Genomic DNA, 13,250 nt, shown 5'->3' with positions numbered 1-13,250 from the left:
CACTTCTGTAAGTTTCTGTGAGCTAGATGTGCTGGTTTTGGCTGGGATAGAGTTAATTTTCTTCATAGCAGCTAGTATAGGGCTGTGTTTTGGATTTGTGCTGAAAACAGTGTTGATAACACACACAGAGGGATGTTTTCGTTACTGCTGAACCTTGATTACACAGAGCCAAGGCCCCTTCTGCTCCTCACCCCACCCCACCAGCGAGCAGGCTGGGGGTGCACAAGGAGTTGGGAGGGGACACAGCCAGGACAGCTGACCCCAACTGACCAAAGGGATATTCCATACCATGTGATGTCGTGTTCAGCATATCAAGCTGGGGGAAGAGGAAGGAGGGGGTGGGACATTGGAAGTGATGGTGTTTGTCTTCCCAAGTCACCATTAGGCGTGACGGAGCCCTGCTGTCCTGGAGATGGCTGAACACCTGCCTGCCCATGGGAAGTGGTGAATGAATTCCTTGTTTTGCTTTGCTTGTGTCTGCAGCTTTTGCTTTCCCTATTAAATTGTCTTTTTCTCAACCCATGAATTTTCTCACTTTCACTCTTCTGATTCTCTCCTCCATCCCGCCAGGGAGGAGTGAGCAAGCAGCTGTGTGGTGCTTAGCTGTTGGCTGGGGTTAAACCATGACGCTAGACTACATATATTTCCTTGATTACATGCATATTCTTTCAAGATGTCAATGTATGATCATTTTGCTAATTTAAAATCAACAGTAAAAATAGTGACTGGTTTCCATGAGCAAAGTGAAGCAGATTTGCCATTAGATGAATGCATTATGTATCCATTTTTCATACTTTCGAATTGGGTATGATGTCTGAAAGTCTAATATTACAAAAATACTCACTAATATTGACGTAAGAACCTTGATTGACAATGTCCTGGGCTTGCTTTAAAAAGAATGAACTTGATTCACTGTTGATTTGGAATTACAGGTTAAACCTGTAGAGAACTATTTAATGTATGGAAAACTTGCTAGAATTTGTCAAGATACAAGTGCTATCTCTTCTGTTCTCAGCCAAAATTTCCTATGTTATTTCACTACAAATATTCTTGCAAAGCAGAATGAGAAACACACATGCAAAGCTGAGGCAAAAAAAGAGAAGCTCTATTCTACTCCTCCTGAATAGGTCAGGGCAATGTCTTGGGGAATAAGCTGCTGTTTTATACTTACTCATACGTAGTCTGGATATCCCCACAGGAGATGTGAAAAAGAACAAGGCTGTTATTTTCTTGCCATAAATTGAAGTGCCTGAAAAAAGATCTGGTCCTTCAGCCTTTTCTTATCGTCCCGTAAGGAGTCTCAGAGAGGCGGATGTGTTTCATCCACATGAGCAGAGTCTGATTTCCAATTACAGCCCCTAAAGCATTCCTTACTACCTTCCCAGCAAGTGTAGCATCACCTCTACTCTGTGTCATTAGTGTGGGGGATAGCTACCTCAGTCCAGAGGGGTTCGTTGTACTGAGTGGATTGGCATATTTATGGCTTATGTAGTCACTTATCGTCTGTTCTGGTTGGAAGATCTAGAAAAATAGGCTTTGTCTTTCAAAACTCTCAAAAATTTCATCTAGATTAATTTAATCTCAGGACAGATGATTTTTCAAACAGCCTGTCACTTAGTGAAACTCTTTCTTTAGAAATTTGAGAGTCTTGGCAAGATGGAAAGTAAAAGTTCTAAACAAAAATTTGTATCAAGGAGATGAAGCTCAGAGCACCACTGCTAAAAAAGGAAAACACTCAGTTTGAAAATCCTATGTCAGAGCTGCATCACCTTAAGTGACAAATCTGAGGTTGTAGTTCCACGAACTTTTTCATGGTGACAAAACCAATAACTCTGATCCAAGTTAAATTACTAGGTTTTGGGTTTAGTCCAGTTTTGCTCCGACGGTATTGTTCATGGAACCATAGCTGCAGAAACTTGTCTGCTTTGAGTTTATGTCAGCACTGGGAGCCTTGTGGCTCATGGTAGACATGCAAGTGCATGTCAGGTGGCATCTGAGTTGTAGCTTTCAGTATGTCTTTGTTGACTAAACCATCAGAGAAGCAGCTAAATGCTATTGAGAATTTGGGTCTATGCAGCACTACCCTCTCTTTATAATCCCAGTATAGCAAAACAGCAGCACTTTGTAACTTTTTTGCAGGGCAATAATTGCTGTTACTAATTTGGCTTCAAAGTTTGCTCCTCTTAAAAATGTAGAGCAGAGTTCACAACTCATCTATCGTATCTTTTTCATAACAAGAAAAAATAAAATATGCACAATGGAGCCTGAATAACTGCTCTCCCTCAATAAGCTTCAGGCTGAGCATGCAGTTAGATTGATGCAAACAGCCTTGCTGCCTGCCTTCAGGGGAAATCTCGCCAGGGAACATGACCACTAGATGGCTGAGAAAGGATAAATAACGCTTGATAACGATTTGTAGTAGCATAATCTTCATTTCTATACCTTATGAAAAAAATTTGCAATGTGTTGTATGTAATCTGTGTTTAGAAGCAGAGTGCAAATCACTTGCTTGTATTTGTAGATAACTCTCTAGTTTTAGCAGAATTTGAAAAATCCAATGTGCCAGACAACTGAAACTCTTTAGGGGCAATTTAGACATGAATATTCTTGCATTCCTAACAACCTTATTGCTTCTGCCAGTCAGGATGAGCTATTTGGATTGACTCAGTATGCATACAGTAATTCAGAATGACTACTTATTGCTAATAAAATATACATTCTGTTAATAGTTCAATCAATATGGGCTTACTGCTGTAGAGAAGCCACCTACTGCAGTAACACAACATAACATGTTCAGGCTTGTTCTGTTGCCTGACAACCTTGACATAATTGTGCTGTTTCCTTTATTTGTGTAACAGTCCCTGGCTACAACACACATCCTTGGGCAAGAATTTTCATTTTACTGTTCCCAAATGGCCTTCATATAATTTGCTGTATGCACATTACCTGGGTATTGGAGAAATAACTACACAAATCCTAAACTTTAGCAGGGCAGCTAAGCTAAGAATTTATTTTACATCCGAAAAGTATTGGCTGCTTTTAGCCTCTTTTGGTTGTGACCTGCTGCTGGCAAGTGTGGCTGGCAGTGCATCTAAGATTAGAATTTTCCCTTAAGTGAAATATTAGAAATTTCCAGGATTCCTTCTGTAGTGTAGCCTACACTGTTCCTCACCTCTGCAGCCTGGCAACTAAGCAGTCTCCTCTTCCTTCGGGAAAGATTTGATTCCTTTGCTGCTCTGTTTCCTTCATTACTGACTTTGCCATTCAATACCTTCAGAAAATGTTGCCAGTTGCTCTTGGTAGTGAGAAGCAATCTGTCTTTCATTTTGGTTTTCAACTACCGTAACAAAGTTATCGCTCATCTCTGCAACAGCGGTGCTGCCATTAATGACACTCCTTTTTGGGTTAGAGTCTGAAACATGATGTTGGTGATCTGTAACCACAATAAATACATTTTCACAAAGTTATTAGAGAACCTTTTTAACTCACCACATCTTCTTTTGTCAATGTGAACGTTTTTGTATTTTACCGAAGTTAGAGATCTGAGAGAAAAGCCATCAGACTGTTCATTATGATCTATCACACGTAAAATTGTATTCCTGTTTCATAGAGAGAAGGTTAACAAACCTTGTAGACAGATACATATTGTGGTACGTATTAATCTTTTCAGAAGCTTTTTCAGACTTTTGGCCTGATAAAAAATTTTACAATATTCTATTCACTTTTATTCATGGTTTAGAGAATCTTTACCTCTGCTAAGGACAAAGTAACTGAACATCTCAAAAAAGCAACAGAACTTTTAAACGTTCTGTAGCTAGCTGACAGTAAGATTGCCTTTAACTTTGCCTTTGAATTTACACCAGCAATAAGGCCATAGCTTATCCCTGAGTTTTGGAAAAGTTTGTAATTGTTCTTGTGTGCTATGTTCTCATCTGCAGCCTGAGAAATGTATTCTTCTTCCATGGATTTTGTGACCCAAATACTTTCCAAATAATGCTATACTTGCCTAAACTCCAGGGTCTGACGCCATTTGAGATGTCCTGGGGATATTCAAGACAATAGCACGAGACTGGCAGATATGGCATAGGACCTTCTGAAGACCTGCACCCTTGTGGAGCAGCACCTTGGTAGAGAGCCAGTTCTTGGCCGGAATATGTGATTGCTCATACAGTACAAGTAGCTCCTTTTGAAGCTGAATGTATCATAGACCTGAAGTGTTCTCAAGTTAATACCTGGGAGTGAATCTCAGTGTCTGAGCTAGATAAAAACCCATTTCTGATGCTACCTCTTCAGCTGTCTCAAGTATTATATGAAATTACTCCAGTTTGTAGGTTGTCTGGAAATACTCCAAGCTTCCCTTTGCGCCAAGTGGTGAATAACAATAACAGTGTTGTGACGTCCCATATAAACAAACCACATTAACTTGACTCTTCATACTTCCTAAATTCGAACTACAATAATATCCAGGAATTACAAATATTTTCCAATATCTGTAACTTCCATGAGTTCTCATGATTTACTTTAAAGCAAGAGAAACTAACTGATTTCCAACGTTTACCTCCGTTATCCTTGATAACAGGAAGGTAAACAGTGTAAGTTTTAACTATGACCGTCACAGCTTGGAAAGCTCATTTGTCAAACAAGATTTCTCTCGTCTTACAGCATGAACAAGGAGACCATACCTCTGTACCACTGCGCTGTATTTATAGCATTTTAAATGCAAAGCAATGAGGAAGGACAACTAATGGAAAAAAATAACAGTAGTCAAGAACTGAGGGGAAAAGTATTCAAGTGGGAGGGTAATGGCTTTTGTCTGTACTAGGCCATTAAATGAATAGTTTTATATACTGCTACAGGTAGTAAAATTTTCAAAAGTGATAGTTATGCAATCTCCAATTTTCTAAAAATAATGATGTGGGAACTGGTGGAAACCAGTGGTGGATAATCTAAAAATTGGAGATAACTTAGAGTAATCATGACATTCTATTTCACAATCCTGAGGAAGATTCACTGGAATGAAAAAGGCCAAACAGTATTTTTCTTAAGGAAAGCCTGACCTGGAGGGTTGCAAATAATTTGGCCTAACTTTGATCACCAGAAAGATATTAAAAGAAACAATTAACACTACATTAGAAGTAGTGAGAGGATAAAGAAACTAAAAGAAAGCAAACATTTTTCAAGAACAAATTTTGTCAATTCAACATGATTTCCTGCGTTAGCAGAGTAAGTGGTTGAGTGTTTCAGGTAGAAGCAGTAGATATAGCTTGATGGTAGTAGAACTTTTGATGTTGTTACATCTTACTTTCTGTTAAATTGAGGAGATACGGTCCAGATTAAATCACAGTTAAGAATAGTTATCAGTACCTTCACTTATAAATGGAAAAGTTATCTTAGATTGAATCCTTATAGAGGCCCATTTCTTTATTTTGTGCTTCTAATAATGAGTCAGATGAATATAGACTATACTTCACAAAATTTCTGGATTTTATCAATCTGGAAAGGGTGCAAGCATTATAAAGAATAAAACTAGAAGTTAAAATTTGGAGATATAGCCTGAGATCAACAAGAAGAAATTCAATTAAGAAAAGCACAAATTAATAAATGCACAACTATAAAGAAAAGAATAACTGACTTTATGAATGATGTTAAAAAAGAGAAGGGTGAGAATCTTAAGGCAATAGCGGCATGTGAACCAAGCCACTTATCTAACAGAATACTGGGGGTTATGAATGATTCAGTCAGAACAGTTTGAGCAGTTGCTGTTTCTTAGTGGGGAGTTAATGCACCTCAGCTGAGACATAATAACTGACTGCAGTTACACTCCTAGTCCCCTGCAGTGTAAAATAAAATATATTACCTTAAGCTCTTTCTTTTCTCATCATATTCCTAATGATCTAGGTCAACAAAGCTGCTGTGAAAAAAAGCAGAGGTCATCTTGACAAGCATGAAGAAGAACATGTATGACATCCAGGAGTTAGTTATTTCATGACATGAAGTAGCTATCAGACCTCAGGTGAGCACTGCATCTATGTTTGCACGCCACCCTTGAAGAAAGATAGGGAGAAGCTGGGGGTGGGAGCAGAGGTTTGAAAACATGATTTGTAAGTACAGATTGAAGGCTCAATGTCTGCTCACAAAAGAAGGGATGGAGATCAGCTGATCTCCCTGGCCACAAGGCAAAATGATTTATTCCAATTTATTTCCTCCCCCAACACAAATAAAGTACCATTAAAAAGCACTTTAGTAGTGTTTTCAATGCATAATGGAATTGTACTAGATGTAAGCAATTGCTTGCACAATGTAAAATATGGTAAGCGTGAACAAACAGTATTTCAGAGATTGTCATAACATGCATTTTAATATTTTTCTTTATCAACAAAACAGCACGAAGTTCTCAGAATGTGTTAACAGGGTATGACAGTAGAGCAGCTCTCTCGTTTCTTGAGCTGGATCCCAGCAGAGAGGGAACAGTTTGCAACAGACTACAGGAAAAGAATGGAACTATGTGCAGCACCTAAAACCACAGGCAGTTCCTATCTGTTGTCTCCTCACAGGCATTCCCCTCACCCGGCTGTATGGAAAATGACTCCACCACCTCCCTTTTCACTTCCTCCTCTAAATTAATCCCAGCTACTCAGCCCCCCTCAGACATCTTCAACATCCCATCCATCAGTAACCTTCAGTAACCTCACACACTCTTCCCCATCCTGAGACCATCTGTACAGTAGCAGGCACCTACCCTTAGCAGTGGTAGCGAATGTACTGTGTCCTTCATTAGGTGATGTGTAATTTTATGGAAGTTAGTTTGTTAAATAGTTCACATAGTATTTCACAGGGAGCGCCACATGGTGTTGGATCACCATCATCTGTTCCTGCAACATACGCTCCATATGACTCCATTTTATAATAGTATTTTCATTTTAATTAATATTTTTATATTAACATTTTCATTAATGTGGAGACTCATACATTCAGGGCCACACCTTGTCCTTAGAGCATGCCCGAGCTCACCAGTCTCTGTAATGTGTGCCCAGAAAGCTAGGGTCATCTACTGCATGGTTGTTTCTGCAAATATAAAGTGAAAATTTTTCTAAAGCAAAGATCAGACTCTCAATTTACATTTGATCTTGCACAGCAAGTGGGAAATTGTCAAAACAAAATTGGCTTGGATTTGATATCTTACTTTCATAACGTGACTAGTTGTTTTAAGATTATCGTCTGCATTGTGGTAGAGATGCCAGTCCCACACTAGATACTGTATAATCATGCACAATATAAAGGTCCCTCCACCTCAGAAAGATGGCAATTAAGAGACCAACCATAACAGGTGACTGGAATAAACCTGTAGATGAAAGTCAGAGATTTAAGTGAAGGGACAATACTACTCAGTTCATACCTAGTTAAGAGGAGTTACAATATTTGAAAACATTTAGGGAGCAAAACTAAGTATCAGAAGGGTGCAGTTGTATGCATGCATTACAGTGGAGACGAGTGTGAATGTATTTATGTATATAAAAATATATAAAAAAAATCACCTTTCCTTTTTTTTCTTTTCCACTGCAGCCTACCTGGAAAATTTATTGCATAATTATTTTCCATGATTGAGTGCCTATTAAATGAAGTACTTGGTACCTCTGTTAGCTGTCTCTTCTAGGGAGTTCCTTAGTAGCAAAGTGCTAGCTGTTGAACAGAGAAGGGCATGTCCTTAGAATCATAGAATCATTTAGGTTGGAAAAGACCTTTAAGATCGTCGAGTCCAACCGTTAACCTAGCACTGCCAAGTACAACCACTAAACCATGTCCCTAATATCCAATCTAAACCTCCCCTGGCACAACTTGAGGCCATTTCCTCTCATCCTACTGTGTGTTACTTGGGAGAAGAGACCAACACCCACCTGGCCACAACCTCCTTTCAGGGAGTTGTAGAGAGCGATCAGGTCTCCCCTCAGCCTCCTCTTCTCCAGGCTAAACATCCCCAGTTCCCTCAGCCGCTCCTCATAAGACTTGTGCTCCACACCCTTCCCCAGCTTCGTTGCCCTTCTCTGGACACACTCCAGCCCCTCAATGTCTTTCTTGTCGTGAGGGGCCCAAAACTGAACCCAGCACTCGAGGTGCAGCCTCACCAGTGCCAAGTACAGGGGGACGATCACTTCCCTGGTCCTGCTGGCCACACTGTTTCTTTTGGTTATAGGACCACTGCAGTAACAGTTCTTTATAAAGAAAAATAATTAGTGAATTGTAGGGAAAAATATGATGGTCCTAGAACTGTTTTCCACTGCTGATAAAGCCTGCCCATTGTGGATGTTTTTCTTGATTCTGCCCCCATGTGTTTGTGAATTTTTTCCATGCCTAGTGAATAGATTGATAAACCGAGATGACTTATGGTAAGCCATTCAATTTACTGACCTTGTCTGATACACTCTAGCCATGAATCATAATTATTGCTGTGGGTGAACGTTTAGGCAGCAGTCAGTCGAAATCAAATGGCTATGTAGTATTTTGTGACATGAGGAATGGAACATGGAAATGCAGGACTTGGACTGTGCAAACTCTTGCCAGTTCCTCAGGGTAATTGTATTGCCACGAACACGGCTAATCCTAAAAGCACATACACACCTGATAACCTACATGCACCTCAGACTAGGAAAGAGGCTCTCACTTAATTGGTGAGAAAATAGAAGAAAATGTTATTGGCTTGCCTCAAGATTTACTGGTTGTTTTCACAACTAAAAGCTTTGTAATTGTTGATTTTAACCTTTCACATGGACAGGTTATCATGTTATGTTCCTAGTTGCCAACTTTACTTAAATGCATTGCAGCAGGGAGCAAATCTCTAAATCAAACATGGTAGTTGATTAATATTAGAAAAACCAACAATATAATCAAGTATCTGACATAGCCAGTCGCAATGGAATATTTAAATCTGGAGGCAGTGTAAGTCAGGAGTACATTTTCTTAAGAGTAATCCAAACATTTTGGATTGGATTAATTTAGTATCATAAATGCATTTGCAGAAAAGGTGATGATATCATGTTAAGTTTTACCGAATGCAGATCTCTTTAGTTGGAAACCTGACTTTATAATACTTGACTCCTTTCATTTACAAAACAAAGCTATTTTCTGATTTTTTTTCTTGATTGTTTTATTTTTTTAAAACCAACATTAGGGTACCTTCTGGAAATTACATTTTTAATTTTTTTTTCATAATTAATGAAAAACAGACTTCTTGATTCTTTCTACTAGAAAGATTCACTGAAAACTGACCTTCAAGTCAAAGCTTATTAATAAGAAACCTGAAAAGAAAGTTCCTATTAATTTTAAAATACTCTTAGTTACATTTATGCCATATGTGTGGAAATGATTTTGTCTGATTCATTTTCCTCAAAAACGGTCTCCTGAAAGTAAGGTATTAAACTGATACAAATAGGCTAACACCACAACTGCCAGTCAGTTTTGAAAGATTTGGTCTTGTATTACTGTTCTCACATAGATGCACGCGCATCATTACAATACCTCATCTTTAAAGAGTTTTATAATGCTTATGGGAGTGTAGCGCTGAATTTAACAAAATTATCTTTGTATTGTTTGAAATGCAGTAAATGCAAATGCTTGTCTTGTAGTATGCCTTCATTTATTTTCTTTTATCTGTACAGCCAACTTTCTGCAATGTTTTTCATTCGGAGAGTGGCCACCTATGGTGGCTGTTTATCCCGATGTGCACACCCGTGGGTAGGCAGCTTCGGTCTGTAGTCCAAACAGAAATTTTCATTTAAACAAACCCAAGTCTGCTGATCCTATCTCAGCAGGTGTAAATTAAGAAACTTGTGGAGTTGATGATAGCTTAGGGGCTCACAAGCTCCAGAGCTAAAATACTTGGCAAGATTGTATTAGGGGACTATTCTAATTAACAAAGGACATGCTAATCCAAAATCAGGGCATAATTGCTGACAAATTATGTTTAACTGGTTTGAAAGCATGTTTTAAGATGATAACATAAATTACATCTAAAATAGGATGCTGCCAATACAGCAAATGGAAAATCTATAATCACTGCAGAACCTTTTAGTTAGTAGAACTGTTACTTTTACCTTAAAGAAGAGATGGGGAAGTTTGTGCTGAAAATGAGTATAGGGCCACTGGGAGGAAGGACAGTCAAAAAGCCTATTAGTTCAGCATTTATGGATCAAGTGTGATGATTCTCAAGTTCATAAAGTTTGTCTTCCATCTCTGCCAGACATCCTATTCTTGTAGTCAGAAAACTCCCAAGTGAAAAGCAGAAGTTAACTTGGTGTTGAAAACCTACTGACTAAGAAGATGCATTTTCAGGATGCTGTAGCATGTTTTAGATGGACAAAATACTTCATTTTCTGTTGCTAGCAGAAGTCTAAAATGAAAAGTTAAATAATGTAATCCTTCTAAGAACAAAAGATACTCCTGTGAGAAACTGCTAACAGGTGGAATAGTGTAGAAAAATGCAGCAGGGAAAACATTTTTTTTTTTGTTTCATTCTTGATATCTTTTCTCTGTACATGCAAATTTTGGCAGATTTTGGGACTGTAGGGTATAATCCATAAAAAAGCTGAAGTCAGTCTAGCTATGTTTATTTTACGTGTCTGAGAAGACAGAAATTGCCAGGAACAGAAAGCCAGGAATTTTCTCAAAATGTACTTACTATCTCATTTTCTGTGCTTTGTCTGCAGTGTGTATCCTTTTTAGTAAAATAGTTTATATATTGTAGATAATAAATGGAAACACTGTAATGCAGCTGAACAGTTATTTTTTGTAGTGGCAATTATTTTTACTGACACAGGTACTTCCATCCCATTTGCAGACATACACATGAACACAGACATTTATATTTTCTTTCTATGCTTTGCAAGCCCCTTCCCCAAATACTAGATTGGTATCTGCCTTTAATATGATAACAGTAGAAAACAGTATTACTGTGTTCAAAATGGGGAATTTTTCAGTAAGTAAACTACTCTGCGTTGTATCTTTATCAGCATTTCTTCCTTTACCTTTGAGTTCAGCACAGTTGTTAAGCAAGTTAAAGCCTGCTGCTTGTCTGTAAAGCACTGTCTTCAGGAGGAATTTTTCTGTGAAGACTTGCTAACTGATGCCTTCAAAGTCAAATTGGGTGCCCAAATAAAGACCTTCAGTATAATGGCAGGCTGATGTGAAAGAGGAGTAATTGTGCTGTTGGAGCATATTTAGGTGTTCCATACTGTTCTGATGAGTTGTGGGGAAACCTCACTCTCCGTGGATACAGTATATTTGCGAGTGTTGAGCTGAGTAGCTCATGGGTCATCATAAGTCCAAGTAGGACTTGCTGCTGCTCCACATCTTTTTGTTAAAGCTGGCAGCAAGAGAAAGTTTCCACTGCATAATTTGGGTGATACCTACATTGCATATTGTGGGGCTCAATAGAAATCCCGTTCCTGATTTCCGCCTAAATGAACGAGCTCATGGAGTTAAGCGCAATCTCGGTGCAGTAGCTCCACGTGGACTAATGTAACCCGTTTCTTTCTGCTCCTGCTCTCCACTCGAGATTGCTCCTTCAGACTTTGGTCTCACATCTCCACGCTATCTTGTCTGCACAAGGACAAAGTGTGCTTTGTTTTCAAAATCACTCTGTTTTACCAGGATATAAGGAGCATGGCACTACACACGGTGTGTCTCCTGGAGACGGCTGACGTGCTATGGAAAGGGAGGAGTCAAAGACCTTCTGTTTAGGGCTGCTTTGGTGACGATGCTGCCACACATTTACATTGAGTCAGATGGCAATGTACAAAACTAATAGTTAACAAGTTCCTAATGATTAAAAAGTGATACTTAATAGAATAATTTCATTCATTACCTTATTAATAATAATAGAATGAAGGGGGATTGGCATCACTTGCTGACTTTATGTAGATACATTTTTTAAAAGCATATTGAAAACATAGAAGCACAAGTAGGAGTTTCCAGGGCTGGGGAGGGTGTGTGTGCGGAGAGACTGAACAAACCCAGATTCTTCATTTCCTGGCACAACTTCTTGGGAAAAGATCTGTGGGAAACCGGGAATTTGCTGCCCATCTTTATCTGGGGGGGAAGAGCTGCTCTACAAGACAGTTTTTCTGACTGACGTTTGCCTATTCTGTTACAGAGCTTTTTTTTTTTTTTTCTTTTTTATAATGTTAATAGAACAAGGTACAGTGAGAAAATACTCAGATTCCCTGCAATTTAATTTAGCACAAAATGCCAAAAAAAGTTTAGATTTCAGGCTTCTGCTAGGCCACCTGTCTTGGTTTCCTAGCCTTCTGGCCTCTGTCTGCCCCGTAGATGACAGATTAGCTGTGAACATCCTCTATAAAAGGAAATAGTGTTCTATAAAATTCACACCAGGGTTTCCAATTTAGTATCAGAGTCAGGACATCCTAAAATAAAATTTGTTTCAAAAATAGGTCGGGGAGGTGTCAGGGTTAAAAGCAAACAATCTACTGATGTCAGTTTATTCTGTGAGAACACATGCATGGAAAAGGGGTTTAGTGTCTTGTTCAGGTGCAGCAGTTTTTTGCTGATGGGGAGTAAAGCAAAGCAAAACAATAATAGCATGTTCCGTGAAACGAGTGTGATAAAGAAGAGTTCCTATACAGCAAAACAGGAAGTTTAAAAAAGGCCAAACAATTGATCTTTGAGGACAGGAATGATATTTTAATTTTAACCTTTTTGTTTTGGCTTTAATTGAGAATTTACAAAGTGATGCAAATCATTGCCAGTAAATAGCATTTTAATGCATTCAATGCACACATGTTGATACATTAAGAGATATGAAAATATTGTAGATATTTAATTTTCTTTCTGCAAATGAAATACTGAGAGTTTCAGCTACCTGAGGTGTATAAAACAGGATGTTTATCTGCTTACCTACTCATTATCTTCCCAATATATTTTTTCCATGAGTCGTACAGCAAAAACTTTATCCAAGCTTTCCCAAGAATTTTATACTAAGGACTTTTCCCCTTTCCTTTGTTAAAACATATCTTTTGGCAGTATTATTTTCCAGATCTTGCCTATGCTTGAGGAAGGTTTTTTTTGGAAGTGTAAGCAAAATTAGTCAACTCTCTGACATTGTTGGTAGTCTTTGGTCAAAAATTGAACTGTACCTTGACAGAGACCCTATCTAGGCATTTGAATCTTGAATCTATTTATTTTTACAAATATTATTACCATTTGTCTATTTTAATAAAATAGGTCAACTTTATGCAATT

Source organism: Balearica regulorum, chromosome 2 (assembly GCF_011004875.1).
Source record: "Balearica regulorum gibbericeps isolate bBalReg1 chromosome 2, bBalReg1.pri, whole genome shotgun sequence".
In the NCBI taxonomy this organism is placed as follows: Eukaryota; Metazoa; Chordata; class Aves; order Gruiformes; family Gruidae; genus Balearica; species Balearica regulorum.
The sequence above is the reverse complement of the archived record's forward strand: the minus strand, read 5'-3'. Positions refer to the sequence as shown.